General features: G+C 37.0%; 1 non-coding gene across 1 annotated transcript; it reads right to left on the bottom strand.

The window, feature by feature from the left end:
• Positions 1–402: 402 nt before the first annotated feature.
• Positions 403–533, bottom strand: LOC127206725 (small nucleolar RNA SNORA17). Its single transcript, XR_007832830.1, has one exon. It is a non-coding gene; the product is annotated as a small nucleolar RNA SNORA17 (small nucleolar RNA).
• Between the last annotated feature and the right edge of the window lie 23,706 nt (positions 534–24,239).

Genomic DNA, 24,239 nt, shown 5'->3' with positions numbered 1-24,239 from the left:
TTTCTCTTCCAATTCTCTCCCACTTACTTATTTCTTTAAGTGGTGCCCCGGGTCTCTGAGTATCTGGGGGTTATCTCAAGGGTGTTCTCAGGAATGCTCTACCATGCTTGTGAATTATGGCATAGGTCATCTCACACATGGTCTGCCCATTGGACTGGTGGTCTGGTCATCTTAGTCTTGCCCCCTGTCCAGTACTCACGAATGGTCTGGCTGTTTTCTTGGGCTCACTCTTGCCTAAGGCACATGGTCCCAGGCAGGATGACTCTAGTATCCAGATTTCTCCCTGTCCTGTGAGCTCAATATGGCCTATATGGTGCTAGACTGATGGTTATTTCAGGCTAGCTCCCTGTCTGTGTACCGTGGCACCAGACTAGTGGTCATGTCTGGCTCGCATTTTTAGAGAATGTTAGGCTACTAATCATCCAGATGTTCACAGATCAGAACACTGAGCTTAGACATAGCTTTTCTCCTCTCTGCCACCTACTGAAGCACATTTGACACATAGCCACACCTGCAATGTCTCTAGGGTCAGCAGGTGGAAGTTCTAATTAGTATTTTTCTCTTGCATTTATGGTCTCATTTATACTAGATCTGTCATCTCTCAGTACATGTTCCCTCGTGTGTTAAATGCAGAATAGGAAAAAAAAAGGGCCTGACATCTTGTTTTCTACAAGCATCTATTAATAAGAACTGATATGAGACCAGAGTCAGAATACACACAGTCTATTGCTGATTCTGCTAAACTGTTAGCCCCTCTATGCTGGGAAGCTGAGAGGTGATTAGAGTGAGCTAGTACAGGAATTTATGTAGTATGAAACAACCTATGGGAGCTCACAGAAAAATAGTCAGCACATAAGAATAATTTTCAACAAATTAATTGGTTATACTCCAGGCTTCTTTTAAAATATTCTCTTACTTTGCTAAGTGCTAATCATACTGACCATAATTTCCAGGCAATTTTCTTACAGATTAAGGATCATGCCATATTAATGTTTTTTACTCTTTCCCATATAATTTCACCTGATTGTATTAAAAGTCACTCTTTCCCTATCAAAGCAGAAGCTACTTTCATTTGGTGATAATAAAGAAAATTTCTGAACCTTTAAATTAATATGGTACTCTTTACTCCAGGTTTTATTTCTTTGTTTTTTAAAAACATATTCCTTGGACTGCTGCCAGTAAAGCAATGTTTAGTCAGCTCTGTGAGGTAAAATATTGACTTAAATAAACTCTTTGCATTGATTAGAAGTAGAATTTAACAGAGCAGGTGAAAACTGAAACTTTATATTCATGGTTCAACTATTTTTTCATACACATGACTGTCATACTCTTAATTTCCAACAGCACATAGAAATCTATTTATACACAAAATATAGTTGACACAGGACATCCTCTTTGAAATTTTCTCTAGATCTTATTGAGTATATTGAAACAAAGAAAGCCAAAATTTTTTATTAATTTATATTTTATTGAAAAATAAAATCATTCATATTATATCTCAATTGCTGTCCCATCCCATGCATCCTCCCACTCCTCCCTCCCTCCCGCTTTCACCCCATTCCCCTTCCCTATGACTGTGACTGAGGGGGACCTCTTCCCTTGAATATGACGATAGGGTATCAAGTTCTAGAATCAGTTTTGATCACACACACACACACACACACACACTCACACACACACACACTCACACACACACACACACACACCCTCTGTAAAGCCTACGTTTTCTGTAGTGCTATCTAGATGAGTAAATGACTCATTTATTTATCAAGGAACAAAATTTTGGAATTAACCTTGACTCATCAGTAATTGTACATGCTTTCTATGGCTGACCAGTTTCATAACTGAGACTTGTCTCATACTACCAACTTGCTAGGCCTTTATTAAATTGGTTTGTCGTAGTTATTGAAATTTGAAAACGTACTGAAATTGCAGTGGTTAACAGTATTCATAGATTGAGTATTAGTACTGGAAAAACAAACATTTACAAAATCCTTTATAGTCTATACACTTAGCAATCTCTCAAAATCATCAGTTAGCACTCTCCATTTGACTTACTCACCTCCAGGCACTTTACCTTTTTTTACTCTCCTATTATTTGTTACGTCTTAGGCACATCCTTTTACATGGTAGTTTTGTTTACTCAGCATTTATTCCATAACATTCCCTATTCTCACCCCAAGTGCTGTAGTCATCCATTTGAAATATTTGTCTGGAAGTTTTCCTAGGACATGCTCATTGAGGTTCGTTACTATGGGATCAGTCATTTTGAGTGTAGCTTTTGCACTGGTTCTTGTCCATCCTAAGCTTTCGGTTGAGTATTTGTATCTTTCATTTTGATTATATTACATTTCTTCCTTTAATGATAGCATGTTCAAAGATTAGGAGCGGCTTAAATTAAAATGGTGTTGAGAATGCTTTCCTCTGTGGACTTGTTATGGAGGGTGGCAGAAGTTGGTCCCACAAGGCAGAAGAGAAGTGTGTGGTTTGGAGAAGCTGGGTCACCATGGAGGGAGGAAGAGAGAGGGCTGTCTGTTGTTACTGAGAAGGAAGTTTCTAGAGTAGCCAGGCAATCTATCAATTCTTACATCCATTAAATTCCAATGTCTCTTAATAAACTTCAAACATGTTTTCATCATGAAGGAAAAGCACATGTCCTCCACTAGACTGGACCATGTAAAACCATCTCAACCCCCCCCAAAAATGAGTGAACATAGCTTTGTCCTATCTCTTTCATCAGGAGGATGTGTACCAGATTGAGCTTCTTCACAAGGAGTGTTATAAAGCAGGTTATACAAAGTGAAAACAAAACCCACTGTGACCACACCATTTTCCCCAGTATCATTTGGCAAACAGACATATACTAAATTTACTACATGTCATGTTGGTTCCAACTCTCAGACAAGAGGTCCATCTGTTCTGTGAGACACCAAGGCAAAACAATGATGACATTGTGGAACTAAGGAGGAAGACATTGGATTCTGAACTTTGGAGAAGTGAGAATGTACAATTCTGCAAATCCATGATGGAGACCTGGATGAAGATGGCTCTGAAAACTACTGAGGGGCCTGGTGAGACTGGGGCCTCTGAGTAGACTGGAAATTCAGGTGAAACTCTAGAGAGTATCACAGTTCATGAGTGATAACCATCCCATGTAGAATAATGTCCTAAATACTAATACAAAAGGCAATTGGAATCCCCCTACATAGATAAAGAGGACCAAAAAATAAACTGGTAATTGAAATACAAACAATAATATCTTTTAATATAAGAACATAAAAGGTAATGTTACTAATGCACAATATTTGCCACTGTTACAAATTTTGTTGAGAAAAAGAGAATGGCAAAATGGGATGAAATAAATGACAAATGATAATGATAAAACAAAAACAAAAGACAAAACCATAAGCTTGGTTTCTGTATTGTTTTGTTGTAGTTTTCATTTATTTACTCATTTAATCACTTTACAGATAATCTCAGCCCCATCTCTCCTCTCCTCCCAGTCCCACCATCACAGCCCCTCCCCTTCTCCTCAGAGAAGCCACCCTGACCGTTCAAGTTGCAGCAGCACTAACTATATCCTTTCTAACTGAGCCAGATATGGCAACCCAGCTAGAAGAAAGGGATTCAGAAGTAGGCAATAGAGTCAGAGATGGCCGCTACTCTAATTATTAGGGCCAATTATTACAGCCAAGCTGCATATCTGCTATCTATGTATAAGAGGAAGAAGGACTGAGGGCACAGGAAGAGTCAATGACACCACAAGAAGACCTACAGAATAAATTAAGCTAGGCCCATGGGGGCTCACAGAGACTGAATCACACACCGAAGAACATGCATGAGCTATGCCTAGACCCCTTGCGGGTCTCAAGGTGGGCTAGCCATTCTGTCAATCACTGCTCCATCTTTATCCCTATACTTTTTGTAGGCAAAGCATCCTCCCCACCCCCTTTCCCACTCAGCTTTCTTCTGCTACACACTTCAGATGTCTATTCTATTTCCCCTTCTGAGTGAGATCCAAGCATCCTCCCTTGGGCCATCCTGAGCTTCTTAGGGTCTGTGGATTATCCTGGTAATTCTAATATCCACTTATGAGTGAGTACATACCATGAGTGTTTAAGTAAGCAGTTTGTCAAATTGATGTATACATATAGACATGGTTTATTTCTTGTTTTAATACAGAAAAGGAAAATGTCAGTATCAAGAAATACGTGCTCATGAACAGTAAAAACTTAGGTTATGGGTATAAATTTTAGTCACCAACATTTTTGTTTGGTTTGGAGATACCTGCTTACAGTTTTGCTTTAATAAAGATAATTGGGATTTAAAAACAAATTATTTGAAAGTTTTTAAATCTATTTGCTAGAAAGTAATTTTTGAGTGATATGTTTGTCTTTGAGCATAATAGGAACTACAAAGTTTATAATTTACCACTGTGGATTCATTCTTATCATTTAGTCAGAAGAGTAAAGCTTAAGAGAAATGAATTATTATATGGTTTTTAGTCATTTTTTTAACTACTTACAAATGCTTCCAACTCTCTGTACATTCACTTCTTGACCTAAAACTCAAAGTGCCAACTTCAGTGTAAGCATGTAGCTCTGTTTTCTCCAGAGTGGGAAAGTGTAGGCATGAATCTGTTCTTTTCACAGTGGGAGATGCACTATATCCATCTCTCTGCATTCAAGGGGCCTTCCCATGCTGACATATTTTTCAAAATACAAATATAGTCATACTCTGAAAACTTCCAATTTGCTATTCTTATTTCACATAAAGGCTTTATAATTACATGTGACATCACTATATTTAGACACGAGCTTCTTATCATCTTGTTGTTCTAACCTCCTTTTTTCTTAGGTCACTTAATTATTTTGGGCAGAGATCTTGAAACGCAAACCATTTCTTGTCATGGCAGAATTTTGATCCTAATTTCAGAATTTTGAAATTCAATAATGAGAAAAAGACTCGTATTTTACAAAGCTTCATTTTGTCATCCCTCAAAATATCTTTTAAACTCTCAATGGTGTAGTTTGTGATTGAGAGAATGTGTGTCAGGTACAAATCAAACTGATGGTTCTCCAGCCAGTGAGATGGTTCAGTAGGTAAAGACACCTCTGCCAAGCTTGTTACACAGCGACAGAATCAATTTTCACTCATTGTCCTCTGACCTTTACATGTGAACTGGACACAAGAGCATCCAGACACCTATAATCAAGACAAAGAAAGAAATTTGACCCCTGAGTGTTTTTTCTGGTTGTTAGGCTTTTGTTATTATTTATTTATTTATATAGATATTTATTTATTTATTTAATTCACTCTGTAGCCTGATTACAGCCTCTCCCTCATCTCTTCACAGTGCCACTTTCACACCCCCCTCGCTGTATTCCCCCATCTCCTTCTTAAAGAAGTGGAGTCCCGAAGGTGGAACCAAATCACCATGGCACCTCAAGTCACAGCTGGACTAAGTGCACCCTTTCCATCTGAGACCTGACATGGCCACCCAGTTAGGGGGAAGAGATCCAAAGGCAAGCAATAGAGTTAGAAATAGCCCCTACTCCCATTGTTAGGGGACCCACATGAAGAGCAAAATGCACATCTGCTACATTGTGTAGGGGCCCTAGGTCTGGCCCATGTGTGCTCTTTCATTGGTGGTTCAGTCTCTGTTTGCCATTACGGGGCCAGCTTAGTTTACTGTGTAGGTGCGTGGTGGTGCCTTTGATCTCATTGGCTCCCTCAATCCTCCCATCTTCTAATCCATGAGACTCCCCATGTTCCATCTACTGTTTGACTGTGGGCCTCTGCATCTGTTTCCATCAGCTGCTAGATGAAGCCTTTCAGAAGATGCTTATCCCAGGCACAAGCAAGCATAGCAGAGCCTCATTAATATGCCCAGGTTTGGCTCTCTCCCGTGGGGTGGGTCTTGAGTTGAGCGAGTCATTGATTCGCCAGACAGTCATTGATTGATTGCTATACCATCTTTATCCTATTCACTTTATCACTATTTGTAGGCAGGAAAAATTTTTGCACGATAGATTTAGTGGGTAGGTCAGTGTCCTTCTCCCTCTACTGGAAGTGGTTACAGGAGGTAGATGCTTTAGGGTCCACATCCCTTCTGATAGATGTCTCACCTAAAATCACTTCCATAACCCCCTGGAAGCCTCATTCATCCCTGAGATGCCCCCTTCCCCCACTGATTTCTGTTCTCTCTCCCAGCCTTCCACCTTCCCAACTCCTGATCACCTGAGCTCTGAGCTTCTCCCCACCCACACCCAGCTTCATTGCCTTACCACCACTCTGCAGTCCTTCACCAGGCCTGCTGCACAAGGAACATCTAGTTATGCTATTTCTTCAATACTGAAATTATGCTAAGATGAGATTCAGAGAACTCTGACCTACCTATTTCTTTGTTTACTACATGTTGAGAAGTACTGATGCAACATTTAGTCCTGAGTATTCTATTTTCTTTCATTGAAGTACAGACCATAATCAGGCTTGTTCTTACAGACATGGTAAAAATCAAAATAACTTATCCATGGGGTGCAAAAGAAAAGTAAAATAATACATTTTGTTGCCTATTTTTATAAATAATGCATCCAATCTGTTATATTTGTATATTAAAGTTGCAATAAGAGTTTTTCATCATTTTTGATGCATGCATTTTATACATATCCAAAGCTGCTCTTGGGTACTGTGTGAAATACTCAATTTACAGTATTTTTTCCTCAAAAATTTATATAAGACTTTTTCTTCCTCTAACAATATTTCCTATAATGTGTAAATATTGAAAATCCAAAACTAATATCTTTGAGAAGATTAATCTATTCATTAAATGTTAGTTCGTTGTCTGCTAAGTAGCAAGAACTATTGTATATTTTAAACCCTTAAAATATATTCAAAGCAGAAGAGAAAGAACAAAATTAAAACTGACTTTTGACTAAGTTTACATATTAATGAAGAGAAAATCAGTGATATCCTAAGGCTAAAGCTACTATGCTTCTCTAATTAGTGATTTCTATAGAAAATATTCATTTTTGCAAATATTGATTTATGCCTCAGATTTCCTTTATCGTGTAAAAAAACAAAGTATACTTGGTGAGGTAACTTTATCTCTATAATGAAGATATGTCTACAGTAGTGACTGATGAAGGAAAACATATTCAGCTATTATTTTCTAATGAGACAGTTCTTGCTCTGCAATATTTTACAAATGTGTTATGTTTGTAATAGAAAGCATTTGCTTGTCAACATTTACAATGTCATGACCACAACATTAACACATGATACTAACACTGTTGGATTTTAGGCAACTATGCCCAAAGCCCAGTACTTTAATATGCCAAGAAGTCTTAAGACCTACCTCAGGATGAATACATCTGTGGCAGCCACTTGAATCTCTTCTTCCCATCACAAGATGAAGCCATCTGTAGAGTTCCTTAATTTATCTCAGCGGATCTCCCTAAGGAGGAACATGATCAATCAGTCTCTCTACTGAAACTTCACTGAGAAAAGAAGGGGAAAAGAAAAGATAAGAGAGAAGGGAGGAGAGTGAATAAAGCCCACCTCTCATAAAAAAAAAAAAAAAAAAGAAAAGAAAAGAAAAGAAACAACTAAATAGTACCAATGCATTTGAAAATAATTTTGTTAGAGACCATTGTCTTCCATGCTGTACCAAATTAGTATTAAAAAGAGTATTGTTTTCAAGTCACTGTTTGTGTACTTTCATGATGGGAGCGGCTAAGTGAATACATATTAGTGATATGAGCATGGTCAGGAGAAGGACTCCAACACCCCTGACCAATGAGAAAGCTAAGCTTTCTCATGTTCTGAACACAGATATTTACTAACGGTTAATTTTTATCTAAAAACATGGAATGCAGAAGCTATCAGGATACCTTCCTTCCGCCAGAGGACCACAACATGAGACTTCCCTCCTACAGGTATCACATTTGAGATTATCCAACCTTCATCCTCATCCATGCTATAAACAATAAATGTGACAAGTTTTATAGAACAGCTGTTGTGCCTCTATCAGCACATATGAAACATTCAATTCTGGCTTTCCAGGACCTATGAACCTTTTTTTTTTTTTTTCATTCTCCAATTACCAGTCAAATCAATCTCAATGTCATGCAGGCAGAAACATTTGGCCAGACAATTCTTGTACCGAGTCACGTTCTCCAAGCCTACTGAAATCCTCCAAACACAATCACTGTTCTGTTATTCAGTCAGTCTGTTCTCTTCCTCCTTTCCCTGCAGGAAAGCAGATGATTTCTGAACCAAGCTGGACTTACAGTCGGTGACACCAAATCATCGACTCTCTAAATTTAATGTACTTGTATGTCTTTCCATCTATTTTGGTTGTCTTCCGCAGCACATTAAAAAAAAAAATTTCATTACTCAGGAACAGTCATAGGGGAGGGGAATAAGGGGAAAAGGGGAGGGAGGGAAGAATGGGAGGACACAAGGGATGGGATAGCCATTGAGATGTAACAAGAATAAATTAATAATAAAATTTTTTTTAAAAAGATCTATCAGAGAAGGAGAAATTTCTCTTTAACTGAAAAAAGAAACATTATAATGCTTATGAAATGTTTCTACTCAGGCTTCTTGACATTTCCCATGAATCAAAACAAATTCACAAAGTTTATCAGTGAATATTCTATGAATGATAATTCTTGTTTATTATTATTATCTTTAATAGTAGTAACAGAAGTCCATAGGTGGAGGGTGTCTTCGGGATACCTATTTGTCCTTTCAAAACAGTGATTACTTCATTAATAGAAAGTTGTTCAAAATCTAAATTTTTGCTTCATGATAACCATGATGGGTTTCTTTAGAATTATCCATCAAATAATTAATACACTTGGTCAGTATGTATTAGAAAGTCATTTATGAAGCTCATGTCCAGAAGAAACTAATTCTCTCTCTTAGCAGGAAATATTTACCTATAGTTCTTAGTCTGGGAATGGGACACAATGAGATTTCTTGCCATGTTAGCTTGTCTATTGATACTGTTGTCCTTCAGGCTTTGTTTAAAAAGCCATATTGGTGAAACTTCTTGAGTAAAGCTTCTCTGCCATTTCCAGGAGATGAAGTCTCATGGCAGATTTCTTGGTCCTCTAGCTCCTACACTCTTACCACTCTACTTTAATTATGTTCTATAAACTTTATTTCATAAGAAATAATAGTAAAGAAGCCATCCATTTTAGATAAGGTGAGAAATTATATGGGGTGGTTGGTAGAAGGAAGTGAACATGGGAAAGGTTGAAGGGAGGAGAGGAAGTGTCAATGTGCTATAATTATGATTTTATTAAAATAAATTTAATAAAATATTAAAATAGACATACAATATTTTTAATCCTATCACTTACTGTAGAATTTGTTTTTAAATGGTTTCCCAATTACAAATTAGAAAATTGTACAAACAAGTTCAGCTCTTTTTATTTTTATTACAATTAAATTTATCACTATGAATTTGAAGTCTGAGATGGTGCAGAGTCTGAGAGTGCTGTTGCTCTTGCTAAATACCTAGATCAAGTTCACATAACCCACCTAGTGATTCGCATCCTTCTCTACATGTCATTACAGGGAATCTGTTGCCTTCCTGTGGCCTCTGGGGACAACACACACACACACACGATATACAAACATACACACAGACAAAACTATACATAAAATATAAAAAGTAGACAAGTATTTTTAAATGTTTAAGTTGGTGTAAGTGAATGCCTTCATCTCTGAGTAGGATTGCTATTTGGCTACCTTTGAGTGGTCTTCATTCAAGTTCCTTGTTTTGCCAAGAAAAGAGAGAAGTCATCATTTAGCAGGGAAAACCTACAGATTTTACATCTAGTGTATGGGTGCAAATCACTCACAAGATTTCTAAGATAAGACGTAAATGCATTTAGGTAACCATTTCTTAAGATTCTAAATAGTCTTAATAAAATACTAATAGAGTTTGCTTCTTTTTTTGTACCTAGCAATGAAGACAAAATTAATAAATTTTTATATACTCAGCATTACTACTAACTGGACAATGTGTGTATATCTGTTGTATAAATATTGTCCAGGATATGTAGATTTATCATGTAGGTTTGTCTTTATTCATTCATGGAAATCATCTTGGCAATGAGGCTGTATTTTTATCTATTTTGGCAGTGGATTTTACTAAATTTGCTAAACAAGAGGCAATCCCTATGCTAAATTTTATGTCTATATACCTTTGGCTTGATCTCATTCTGAAATATCACATCAACTGTCAAAAGAATGTTTATCAGATGGAAGCTATAATACCTCCAAAAATATATGAACAGATTGTTTAATAGCAATATTCCCTATGCAGAAGAATATGGCATTAGGTAATAAAACAGTCTTCCCGTCTGTGACTCCACACCATGTGGTCTGAGAGGGAAGCAGGCATTTATTACTTCATATGTCTTCTGATACTTTGGGATTATCACTTAATTAACTTGGTATAAATAGATTGAACAAGTGGTGTGAATCCCAGTGGACACAACACTTAGAATTCTATGATGGATCCTCAAAAGAAATCTGAGAAAATGAACTAACGAGATATGGGGACCTGACACCTGCTTCAGATCAGGATTTCAGCTAATGATAAACACATTTGTTATTTTTCTTGCACATTTTGTCAGTGCTGGCTGGCACATTTAGAAGTTATAAATAGAATGGCAAACATCCATCAAACTATGTAGGCCCCCCTTTTGTATGTTCCTTACTCTCGGGAAATGTTAATGGTGAATAGGAAATTTAAACTCCAGACACGACTTAAAACATGTTATAATGGTAGGACTTAATCTATTTCAACAAAATATGGCAAAGATACACTTTTATTTTGCAGGCAATAAAGATCATATGTGTATCATTTGTTATAAAATTATAAGGAAGGAGTATGAGAGCTACAACTGTTGGAGTTTGTTATTTTTGAAGCACTCTACAAAGTGAGTTTAAAACTAAATGAAATCTCTATAGTACCATTTGAAAACCTGATCCAACACTTTTGAGAGTGTTCAATGTAGTGTTTCTTAGGATTTGATTAGCTTATATCAAAGAATAATACCTAAATGTTTTCGCTAAAATTACCTATGAAAGGATGCTTCAAAGAACTTAATATAATAGTGCACATTTAGGAAATTATATCCCTGATACTTGTTATGGCAGCAATTTTGAAGGTTACATTGTTCATGCTACATCCTAAATAGAAATATTCATAGCAACTGCTATAGAAACTTAGCTAGATACTTTAGAGTTATTTTCTAAACTATGTGAGGAATAGGAGAGTGTAATTTCACTGACCCTGTATCCAACTATTCTGGAGTTTTAAATAACAAATACAGTTGTGTTTGTTTCTACAGCCAAAGGGACACTTAATAAAAGTATGCTTTACTGAGAGGCATCTCAAGTCTATGGACATCTTTTCTGAATCCTTAAAAACAGATCAGCTTATTACATCAAAGTCTAGAATGCAGAAATGTTTGCCCACTAATACCAGTAGGAAAAAAATTTCGAAGCTGGAATGCTTAAATAAAGTACTCTGATATTTTGTTTCCTAGTCAAAAGTCTAGATTACAGACAGACATAACCTCTGGAGGGTCATCTATTCATTCACTCCCATGACAACAGCATTTTTTTTCAAAGTGATATTAAGGCCATAAGCATTGCCTCAGTTACATCTCATAATAAGGAAAGGAAAATTTTTCTAGGTTTTCTTAATTTAATAGAAGACATCTTCACATTCATGGAGGTTAGTGTCTTTTGTTTTCTAATAACCTAGTTTTCTATTTACTTATATAAACTACGGGTCAGATGGACTTTATAAGATAAAATCTGCACACAGTGAAATAGTGATGTTAATCTATCTCTGACTTTCTTCTCAAATAATGAGAGAAAGCATCTTTTTGTATGCTGTCTACAGTAAAGTACACATTAGTTAAGAAATTTCTCATGAAAAATGTTTTAGGAACACTCAGAAGAAGTGAGAAAAAAAGGTTGCCATTCTTGTTTGGAATTCATATCTCCAGAAAATATCTTTCTACTGTTAAAAACTGGTGGCCAATATGGTCTGTTTAAATATTAAGAAATAACACAGGTCCTAACCTCTTACTCAATACATATAAAGCCTATAATGAATTCAATTTCAAAAGTGCTTCCTATAATACTTGTGGCTTTTTATACAGTACTCCATTTTTGCAACATAAAAAAATTTCACTACCACACAGATTCTGATTTACCACCAGACATGCACAATTTTGCTTATATACACCCATTCATTAATATTCATGCGACTCAAATCTTAAGACACTACTTTGAGGCCAAGAGCAATTTGGGAACAGCTCAAAATGACTTCTGAAACCTCAAAGCCTGTCCCCAGTGACACACCTCCTCCTTTCAGGCCACGCCTAAACCTTCCTAAATAGTTCCCCTGACTGAGGACCAACTATTCAAACATAAAACCATATGGGGGTTATTCTCAATGAAACCATCACCTTTATATATTTATAACTTTCATCTAGAATATACTTTCTTTAAATCTACTAGTTCATAACAATTAATAGATCTGGGGGATGGGGTTGTTCTCTCTCTCTTTGTGTGTGTGTGTGTGTGTGTGTGTGTGTGTATGTGTGTGTGTGTGTGTGTTTGTGTGATGGGTACCTAATGACAAATAATCTAGTGATTTTTAAGTGACTGAGAACTGGCTATTTCTAGACAGGATCAATATCATGCTTAGAATTTAAAATCAGAATACTTTTTGTGATATTAATTAAAGACTTATTGAAATTTGGGTTAAGTACACCATTACCTCAAAGTAATATTTAAAAAAACAAATCAAATGTCAGAATTATCTAAGAATGATAGTTTATGCATATAATTATAGCACTAAGTGATCTAGTGATCAGTCTAGCCTAACTGGCAGAGTGAGACACTGTCTCTAAAACACAAGATAAAGAGATCAATTTCCATTTTGGTTTTTAAAATTTTGCAAAAGATTTATGGCAGGGAGCTAATGAGATATATAATACCTAATTTATTTTAGCAAGTTCGGCCTGACTAATAAACAACAATATTAACCAAAAGGTAAGAAAATTAGTTAATAGTAATATATTTAATTCTTATACAAAGAGACATATCTTATCAGGCTATTTATAACAAATATATTTTAATAAAATGATTACAACTCTATCAATAAAATTAAAATTAATTAATGACTTTTTTGAACATTTGCACGTTTTGAGACATTCTAGGTAATTGTGGTCATTTCCTATTTTGAATCAATTAAAATTATAGCTAGAGTGAATATTTAACTAGTATATGCATTTTTACTGCTGTTGAAAGATGAATTTAAAAAACAATCTGGGTTGCATAACAACTAAAATGTCTATATTCATTCTGTGAACTGTAGACAATTTTTAAAATGCTTATATAGAGTAAGTATTGAGTAAGCACAGGAAATGAAGGAGGGAAGAAATAGGTAGAGGGAGGTGTTTTGGCCACTTTTTTCTTAAAAAGCCACACTACTCAATATTAGGGGCTCAACTCTTCTGGACTGTGCAAATCCCATGCCTCCCACAGGCCATTTCTCTAAACTCAATGCTTCTACTCACTTCCTCCTCTGAGGAAGCACACACTGCAGAACACATCTCAAGATGAGTATGAACAAACGGAAGGCCAAACCTCATGCAAATCCCAGCACCTGGATCGTGTTAAAGTCACATCTAAAACATCAGAGAAGCAGCATCTGCAGCCAGCATTCCCAGGAAGAAATGCCACTGCCATGACTGAGTTAGTGTTTGGGATACTCCACAAGGGCAGAACCCAGGGGACTGAACAAAACTGTCTTGTTTGTAGAGGCAAATCATCGACATATTTAAAACAAGTGAAAGGAACCGTAAGTGCTTTAGCTGGGGAAGTTTGTAACAAGACACAAAGAAACTGCTTCCTGGGTAAGAGAACACTAACCCCTGAAGATACCGGAGCCAGTGTGGCCAGTGCCCATTCAGCCCTACCAAGTAAGATAACTTATACTTATGGGCACAAAGAGGCTTAGGTTAGAAATTGTGTGTGTGTGTTGTAGGCCATCTTATTGAAGTGTTTAAGAGAGGTGAAGACATAGCTGCCCAGATAACTGACCAGTTCACAAAAACAGTGGCTTGCACTCTCATTTCGTAGGAAAGACGCATTAACTTAACTAAGGCTCTTGTTTTTGTTCATGCCATATTATTGTGAATCGGTGACATTTTAATAACATTTTAAGGAATATTTAATCAAATGTAATCTATGAGTATGTTTCTTTCATTTATGCACTTTTGATACAGAAAACAAACTTAAAATATTTTCTGAGAAATAAACATGCTATTTTTTAATCTTTACAATCTCTTTAAACATTTGAGGTATTTTAGATTATTTAATTACAAACTCATTAATACATACCCGTGTATGTATATATAAGCAATAAAGTAAATACTGAAACAATGTTTATTTCAGATTTTGGAATTTTATACACTGAAATTATAGCTTTGCTGTTTATTTGTGTCTGTTTGTTCCATGTGTTTAACAAATTAAAATCTGCCAATCATTTCTGCTACTGCTTTCTTGGGTATTTACATTCTGACTAGAAAAAAAAAAAGATTTGAAGGGATTTGGTTGAGTCAGAAAAATTACTGAATATCCTTTTAAACTTATTTTTCAAGAAGTTTCTAAAGGAAACCATAAAGATGAAGCAAAAAAAAAAAAAAAAAATTACACCAAACATCAGTCCCATCCTTCCCAGTGAAAATGCCATTGTTCACAAGTCACAACTGGACTTGTAACAGACACTTACCTACCAAAGCAAGTCAAAGCACAGTGTGTGTGGTATGATACCAAAGATTATTTACTTAGTGGAGCAGAAGTGTTGCTTAAAATTAAATTTGTTTGTTTAATTTTGTCATTACACTTTCAAATAAATCTAGCAGTGGAGACAAGATCCTCACATCACCCAAGTTTCATGTTATCCATCTCGGCTCTCTATCTTCATCTTCTCACACACGGGGGCACACGCACACACACATACACACACACACACACACACACACACACACACACACACACTTGCTTTTTGGCCCATTTTCCAAAAGAATGTTTTTGATAAGTAGCCAACTCTCTATTTTTGCTGTCAAAGTCCTTTATTGCCAGGTCGTTAGAAAAAGCAGAGGCAAAGGTCGATTTGCTTCTCCCCAAAACCAATGTGTCATAGCACTGATGTTCTACTCCGGTAGCCTTGTGAGACTGATGGATGCCTGTTCTCTTCCTTCAGGGCACTTCTTGCACAAACACACTCACAAAGGATCTTGTTCTAGATGAAGTGGCTCTGATACAGAATGGCAAACAAGGCTATTATTCCAGGAACAAATTGAACTCACAAAAGATCTTGTCCCAATTATTTCCAACAATGTGAAGACTTTTTAAAGCTTCTTATGATGTAGCTGAACACATCAAGGCTTTCTGGCCTTTGTGGGGAAAAGTCTTATTTTAAGCCCTCAAAAGAATCATAGCGTCTCTGGCAGAAACAAATGCCGTTCAAACATCAGGAAATATGTATGCTATAATAAAAATATCTATTTTACAATACATTTCCCCTCTCTCAGCTGCAAATTTCCATGGGAATTATTTCCAAAGACAAGCTGCAGGGGAAAGCATCAATTAATCTGCTGAATGAATTTTTGAATCTCTTCTCAATGCTGAGACCCCCTCCTGGTGCTTGGTAATTACCCCAATATTTTCTGCACGCTTGTTTAAACGGCTTCCTCTTGGGCATCCTGTGAGGAGAGCCTCTCTCTCTGGTGAGCTGAAAGGCAGCATGCCTTATCGCTCTGCCTCATTCCATCTGCGGCTCCTAGGGGGGCCCGCTAATCATTGTCATTGGAACATTGGATGAGCAGTCTGGGGACATAGATAGATGTGACACCAAAGGAGACCAGGGCTTTTCCAACAGAGTGCTCATCTTTGGAAACACATCATCCCTCCCTGACTCAAAGACAGCCGTGAACTCCTTTAAAGCCAGGCCTTGCACCTTAATTATACAAATACAATGATCAAAGTTATTAACACTTTCAGAAGCCAGGGATTTAATATAATGCTGTTCAGTTACCTTTGACAGAAAATATCAGTCTTCCTGAAAAGTCAAAGTGACAGAGGAAACACAATAGGGGAAGAAATAAAGCAAGAAGAGGGGAAGACGGCTTTAAATGCAAATGCTATTTACAGGGATAAAATACAATTTAAAAAGCAGTTGATGCAAAAGCAAGATAAAAGTTGTGAAAAGTGGGATGTGCAAGAACATCGAAGTGTATTAAAATGTCACATTGATTTTTCCTATACTCCGAAGTAGTAAGTTTCAAAAGATAAATCTGATCAACAATTTATCTACACATGATTTATCTGTACACAGAGAAAATAGAGATATTTTCCTTGTAAGAAAGCCCACCCCAGAAATATCTATCTCTTACTTTTTGTACCTAAAGATGGCTTTCATACTTTTGGGGATGTGACATATGTGAATATTACTTCCCTAATAGCTTAGTTCAGCAGCTCCTTGCCTATGAGGTGTCTGGGCAAGGTTATGGTACTTTTTTTTGCATGTGATAACCAGAGGTGTATAATTTAAGTGAAAAAGAAAAGCTAAAAGATATATTTTGAAAACTGAACAGTGAGGGTCTTTTTTTAACTGACAAATACTCCAGTAAAAGATAAGAAAAGTATAAAAGAGAATGGGTCATTTCTTTCAGTCTTAGGATATAAAATTATCAATTTAAGTAGTTTATCTTCTACCTGATTCTCAATAATAAAAAGACCTGCTAGATTGTTTGGAATGTCTATGGCTTCTACAGCATACATTGATGTAGGCCTGAACTTTTTCAAACCTACTTTATTTGGGGTTCTTTAATGCCTACAGCTTGCTTTCAACCCACCTACCCTAGAGAAGAGAGAAAAGAGGTTAAATGGGAAAAGGAGAGGTAGACCTTTTTAGACTCAATTTCTTTGAGCTATCGTAATGAGGATTCCGGTAGACTTGTTAAAACAGCAAATGAGCAATTCAGCAAAGGTAACTGCAGCTTCCCCTTCAAAAAACAGTTTCTCTTCTACTGGACAGACATCTCCTGTCCTCTCACAAGTCTGTTTCCAGAGGCCAAACACTGCACACCCTCGCACAAGGCTGTTTCACATCCCACACTTGGGATCAAAAGAAAAATGTGTTTATATATGCTAGAGGTTGATCATAAGATTGTTGTTCTATTTATTACGTAATTACATGAAAAATATTAGAGATAATCTAGTGTTAAAGACATTCCTTGTCGTATCTTTTTTAAATATATTTTATTAATTTATTCATATTACATCTCAATTGTTATCCCATCCCTTGTATCCTCCCATTCCTCCCTCCCTCCCATTTTCCCCTTACTCTCTTCCCCTATGACTGTGACTGAGGGGGACCTCTTCCCCCTGTATATGATCATAGGGTATCAAGTCTCTTCCTGGTAGCCTGCTCAAACTATGGCACCAGCCAAGGACAATACATGCAGTAAACTTCAAACCCCTACCCCGATCTACCCAATGGACAGGACATTCTTCACAGTTGAGTGGAGAGTGGGGTCTGACTTTCACACAAATTCTGGTGCCCCATATTTGACCACGTCCCCTGGATGAGGAGGACTGGTGGCACTCAGGAAGGATAGCAGGCTTCCAAGAAGAGACTTGATATCCTTGTCATATCTTTTTGGTTAGCACATTCAGTGAAACTGCACCTACATAGATGGTAAGATTATAGCTGTCATAGACTTTGATAAAAGATATTTCATCTCGACAGTGTGGACCAAGGGAGCTCAGACCAGGGTGTAAACATATGTAAGGTGCAACAGGGACCAGTGAGCAGGAACTACTTAGCAAGGATCAGTCAATGCAGAGATGAAGGAACAAGAGACTTGCTTAATCTGTGAGGAAGTTGATGAAACCTCAGTGTTGTCAGAAGATGAACACATAAGTTGACTCTATCTTACTATCAACCAAGAACTTGGTGAGTAGAGGTGATGAAAGCAATTGTTTTGAACATCAATATAAGCATATGAAAACACACAGTTCATCATCTAGAAGAGTTGGTATTATGCTAAATTATCATACTGGAACCTCTTCAACTCTGAAAATAAAAGATGCAAGATTTACCTAGACTTTCTCAAGACTCAAGTAATCGAGAAAAACGTACTAATCTATACAAAGAAAGTACTTCACCAAAACTATAAAAACGCAGGCTATATATAAAAGCAGAAGGTAAGTTAAGGAGGAAATTTTTTGAAGCAAGTATCTGAGAGAATACAATGCTTAGTGTTGTAAAACCCTTGTCAGATGTTTGAGATTTCAGAAACCATGTTTTCTACAGCCATTACCATACACTCCCCAGAAGCAATAATTCAGACACAAGACATGGTCAATGCCATGGGCTTCTGCGTTTCATCGTTTTGGCTCTCGTCAGCACTCTTCTACTTGTTAGGGAAGAGTAATCGATTCAGGCTAGGGAAGCTACTCATCATCTCCAGTTACCAAAGTTGATCTTTCTTAAACTGTGGCATGGGTTTCATGGACTACATACTACCATTTGAGGATTAAACAATCCATGACATATTCTCAAAGCTCTGTTTAGTCCATAGTAAATGGTTAATGGAAATTGGTTATTAGTAAGAGTGATATAAAGCCATCTGCCTCCTGGAGCTTTGCATGAGGACTCCAGCAGCTCCATGGGTATCAACTAGAAAAAAACATCTAATGTAACTGGAAGGCGTTCTCTGAGATAAACTCACATAAGTGTGTTTTGTTCAGCTTCTGACATTCCAATGCACCAGATTACTGTGTTGATGAACTTCTGCTCTGCTTTCAGGCTTCCCTGTTTAGCCTACTTAATCTAAGTTTCTCAAGGATGCAATGATGGACAGAGACAATGGATATGTATATACATATGTGTGTGTATGTATTTATGTAAGCATATATGAGATGGAGAAATAGATCTGTGTTTAGGAGCACTTATTCTCATAGAGGATCTGAGTTTAGCTCTCAACATTCACATGAGACTCGCAGGACTCTGTAACTCCAGTTATAGAGGATCTGATGTCTTTTTCTATTCTGCATGGGTACTGCACATATGCAGTACACAGATATGCATGCAATCAAAACACCTATATACATTAAATACATATGTTAAAAATCATGGCCTCATTAAAATGGATCAATGGTCTTCATTGCAAGAATAAACTGAATCCTGTTTAGAGTTTGAGGAGGTATTATCAAATAACATACAACAATAACAACTTTTGTTAGCTTTGGAGAACTCTGAAACTTAAAAAAAAAAAGTCTTTAGACACATGAAATTTGACTTTCTTAAGAATGTAGCTTTCTAGAGAGACACTCATATCTGTCTGTGTTAATTTTCTCTCCTAATATAATTAATTTGGGGGACACTTTATTTTCCATGATCCTGCTCTTTTGAGAAATAATGAAAACAATCTACTTTAGTCTGGGCCAAGTGTAGAGGTGATGTGTAAGTAAGCTAAGTCCTGAGGCTACTGCATCTTAATTTTCAGTCATATATGAATTTTGATAAATAGAGAAAAAGGAACTCCAAGCATCTGAGGGTGTGGAATGGGTTTGCAAAGTAGGCCTAACAAACACATCCTCACATCACTAATCATATATTGGAACAAATGTAGATGTCAAGTATGTGTGTGTGTGTGTGTGTGTGTGTGTGTGTGTGTGTGTGTGTGTGTGTGTCAAGGTTTTTGTTTCTCTTGTTTTGGTTTTAGGTTTTTTTAGATAATGTTCCACCATACAGGCCAGGCTGGCATGGATATCCTAATCTTTGCACTTAACCTTCCTTCTGAGTCCTGGGATTACAAGGATGTGTTCCCTCACCTGGTTTGAGGTTCTTCTATGAGAGTGTATGCAGTTTGCTAGGATATTGTGGAAGTGCTATGCACCTAAGCTCTACCATTAGTCCCTCTTTCCCTTTTTTTTCCTCTCTATTTATTTATTTATTTATTTATTTAATCACTTTACAGCCTCATCCGAGCCCCCCCCCCTCTTCTCCTCTTGGCCTCCCCCTCAATCTCCCTCCCACTTCCCCTTCTTTTTCTTCTCAGAGAAGAGAAGGCCCCCAAGGAATACCAACCCATCCTGGTGCCTCAAGTCACAGCAGAACTAAGCGCATCCTCTCCCACTGAGGCCTGACAAGGTAGCCCAGCTATAGGAAAAGGATCCAAAGGCAGTCAACAAAGTCAGAGAAAGCTTCTACTCTAATTGTTAGGGACCCACATGAGGAACAAACTGCACATCTGCTACCTATATGTAGGGGGTCTAGGTCTAGTCCGTGCATGTTCTTTGGTGATGGCTCCCATGAGCCCAGGTTAGTTTACACTGTATATCTTCTCATGCTGTTCTTAACCCCTCTACTCCCTCAATCCTTCCTCCCATTCTTCCACAAAAGGCCCAAGTCGGCTCGGCCTATTGTTTGACTATGAGTCTCTGTAACTGTTTGTATCAGCTGCTACATGAAGCCTCTCAGAAGACAGTCATACTAGGATCTTGTCTGCAAGCATAGCAGATGATCATCATTAATAGTGTCACGGGTTGACTTTCTCCTGTGGGGAGGGTCTTACCTTGGGCTTGTCAATTACTTTGATACATATAGAGAAAAAATTTGAAGATACTATATTTAAAATAATGTCTTATCGAAAATGCAAATTTTGTTTAATTTCCATTTCTTATTGTGCCTACATTTTACTGCACTCTGATTTTACTTTATTTGGTTGGAATTTTTGGCAAAGTGTGTATGTGTGAGTATGCGTACAATGTAATTGTAAACAAAGAAATTCTTCTCATGGTGTTTCTATCTACATAAACAAAACTCTGTTTTCATCATAACTGATCAGTACATTTAGTTATGAGTCGTATTTTCTAAGTGATTTTCTTTATATGCTTCACAGGAGTGTCTTTTCAGTGTTAATTAGCATGAAAACAAAAATGTATTTTTAAATATAAAACATATATATTCACATATCAAGGTATTCTTCAATTTGTTTTTTAACTTCTACTGTAAAGTTGAAATTGTATATGTTAAGTTGGACAGTGTTGATACCATTTACACAATTGCAGATATTGGCAAGATTTAGAAAAAACTGTTAAATGGTAAACTTAGGAACTGTATTGTCAGTTATGTTTTTTAGACTTCAATTAATTGTAACTAAAGAAAACTACCTACCTTAAAATGTCACTGTAGTTCTAGGTTAATGCACTCTTATGAAATATTTCCAAGGTTTACCATCTTAGGCACTCTAAATATTATATAATCCCCCTTTTTTTTAACACAAGAATATATATGACTTATTTCCAAAATATTCAACCAATACCTCCAAACTGTAACATCCAAGCTATAATCCCACCCCCAAAGTTTCCCTAAATTAAAAAAAAAAAAATGGCAAACACCACAGGCCGATGCTAACATAAAAGGCTGTGCTCCACAGAAGCAGTGGGCCTCCATTGCTGAGGACATCTACACGACTCGTTGCACAAGGAGAAGTTGATCTCGTGCCTATATAGAACTTTCACCCCTACGTTTTAGTCTCTTTGGTGCAGGAAGGTACTCAGCAGGTTCTCAGAAGAGAAATAGGACACCAACCCAGCCCCAAAACCTGCCCTGCTACAAAATATTCCAAGATAACAATGGGACAGAAGTAGTCAAAGTAGCCAACCAATGTGTGATTTGAATTAAGGCCCATAGAAGGAGTCGATACCTGACACTGCTTGGGTAACCAACCAAACAACCCAATAAAATTACTTATAATGGTGTTCCTGTACTCACAGATCAGTGCCTTATCCAGTCCTCATCAGAGAGGCTTCCTGTGACACTGAGTGGGAACAGATGGAGAGACCGACAGCCTGACATTATTTGAAGATAAAAATCTCCATTGGAGTTCTCCATCAAATCTCTTCCTTCAGAGACCAGGAAATCCTACAACAAAGGAGACAGATATATTGTAATAGTCAGAGGAGATGGAGGACACCAGGAGGATATATCCTTCTGAATCAAATAAGCAAGGTGCATGAGAGACTAAAGCAACAAACACAGGGCCTACGTCAGTTGGTACCTCATCCTCTGCATATATACTGTAGACATTAGCTTAATATTTTTGTTTAAAATAGATTAAATTCATGCCTCAAAATATGTGTTCTCAGGAGAAGGCTCTGAGATTAAAAGCCTTATATCACCTTCAGTTTCCTCTTTCTGCTTCTTGCCTTTAAAGGGGTAAACCCTCAGCCTCCTTATCTGGCTGCTGTGCCAGCCATTTGCTGCCATGTTGCTGGCAGATATAATGGACTCATCCCTCCAGAATCATGACACTAAATGTAGTGAATTTCAACATGTTTTTGTTTGGATCCCAAATGTGAGATGTGAAATAAACTTCTGTAAGGACATGTGGTGTTTATCCACTGGAAACAGACTTGTGAGAGGACACTTGGTATTCTGCTAGAAGAGGAACTACCTCCAGTAGGGACATGGTCTTTGCCAGCTGATAAACATTCTAGGACAGACTCTGAGAGGAGATATTTATGAGCCCCAAACCAGAGGATTGGCATTTGGGAGTTTTGTTTGTTTGTTTGTTTGTTTTGTCTTTTGTGTTGCTTTACATCATTTGGCTGTTCATCACTCCACTTCACGATACTCCTAGAGACAAGTACTCTAGAGAATACTTCAAGATTCTGGATTTCAGCTGCTGCTTTGGATTCCAGCAGCTATGGTTGCAGTCACTTTTGCTGAATGTCTGGTTTGCTGTTTAATGGCTCTGCCGGAATCCTGATGACAAAGAGTAGAATTTGCCCAAGGAACTGAGCCTAAAAAGGTCTCCTGTCCCCATTAACCATTTTTCTCTCCTATCTAGGGTAGGTGGGTTGGCAAGGAGGAATAGACATTAAAGAACTTCAAATGAGATAGGTTTGTAAAAGATCAAAGCCTAAAGCTAAATAAACTCTTTCTTTTATAAGTTGCTTTGGATATAGTATTTTTATCACATCAATAGGAAAGTAACTAATATATAGACACTCATAAACAAATAACCATATAGACTCTCATATGCACATTCTTACATACATATTCAATCACATACAAGGACATACTCACAAATACATTCATATGCATATGCACACACAAAAACTCACACTAATTCCTAGTACATACATGCAACAGAATAGGGTGCTCCTGACATGATTTTCTCTGTCCAACATATAAAATGTCTGTTATAAAATGGGGGGGGGGGAGAGAGAGACAGAGAGACAGAGAGACAGACAGAGAGAGAATTCATAAACACAGCTCTCTCGTTGTGTGAAATTTCACTTTTTTGTGTGCTCTCAGGGCTGAGGTACTGGATAATATACTGGTATGCTTTTTCACAGGGACACATAAGACCCATTCAACAAAAGTGATATCATGCCTGGTATGGGTTATTTAGCCTACATGTGACTAGAAATATCATGGATTTTATAGAAAAACTACTCCCACCAGTTTACTAAACCACCATAATCCCTAACTACTTTCTAAATATATGTCCTTATACCCACGATTCATGAAGTCCTCACCTTTCCTTAAGACACCTTCTATTTTCAACCTATAAAGACCATTAGAGAAAGTAAGTGATAAAAATGCAGCATTGTGAAGCTCAGTCCCAATGGATACATCTATAATACAATTCCTATAAGCCAGTTCTATGACTTAGGAATCATTGCAGAAGAAGCATAAAGATTGTGTAGAGCCCAAGGAACTGGAATATTACCGTGAGACCATGTCTCCTAGGATGGTCAGAATTCAACATGCATGAAGTGTGGCTTCCTGAGCAGTATCTGAGCAAGGACATCAACAGACATGCTGAAGTGACCAGAGATGGTTTCAACTCTACTCAAAGATCCATAGACAACTAAAAAATGCTGAGTGTAGGAAAACTGCTCTCCCCAGGAAAAAAGCATACCATGTTATTAAAACTAATTGAAAAAGAATACTGATTATGGAATCTCACATGTTTATCTTTACTATTTGTTCTATAAGCATTATATAATATCTGTTATACATATGTTTGCTCTTTATGAATATTTATGATAAAGCTTTCTAAAGAATTTTTTCTTTATAAACTTTATCAGGATAGCAAGAAATA

Source organism: Acomys russatus, chromosome 23 (genome assembly GCF_903995435.1).
Source record: "Acomys russatus chromosome 23, mAcoRus1.1, whole genome shotgun sequence".
Lineage (NCBI taxonomy): Eukaryota > Metazoa > Chordata > Mammalia > Rodentia > Muridae > Acomys > Acomys russatus.
The sequence above is the reverse complement of the archived record's forward strand: the minus strand, read 5'-3'. Positions and strand labels throughout refer to the sequence as shown.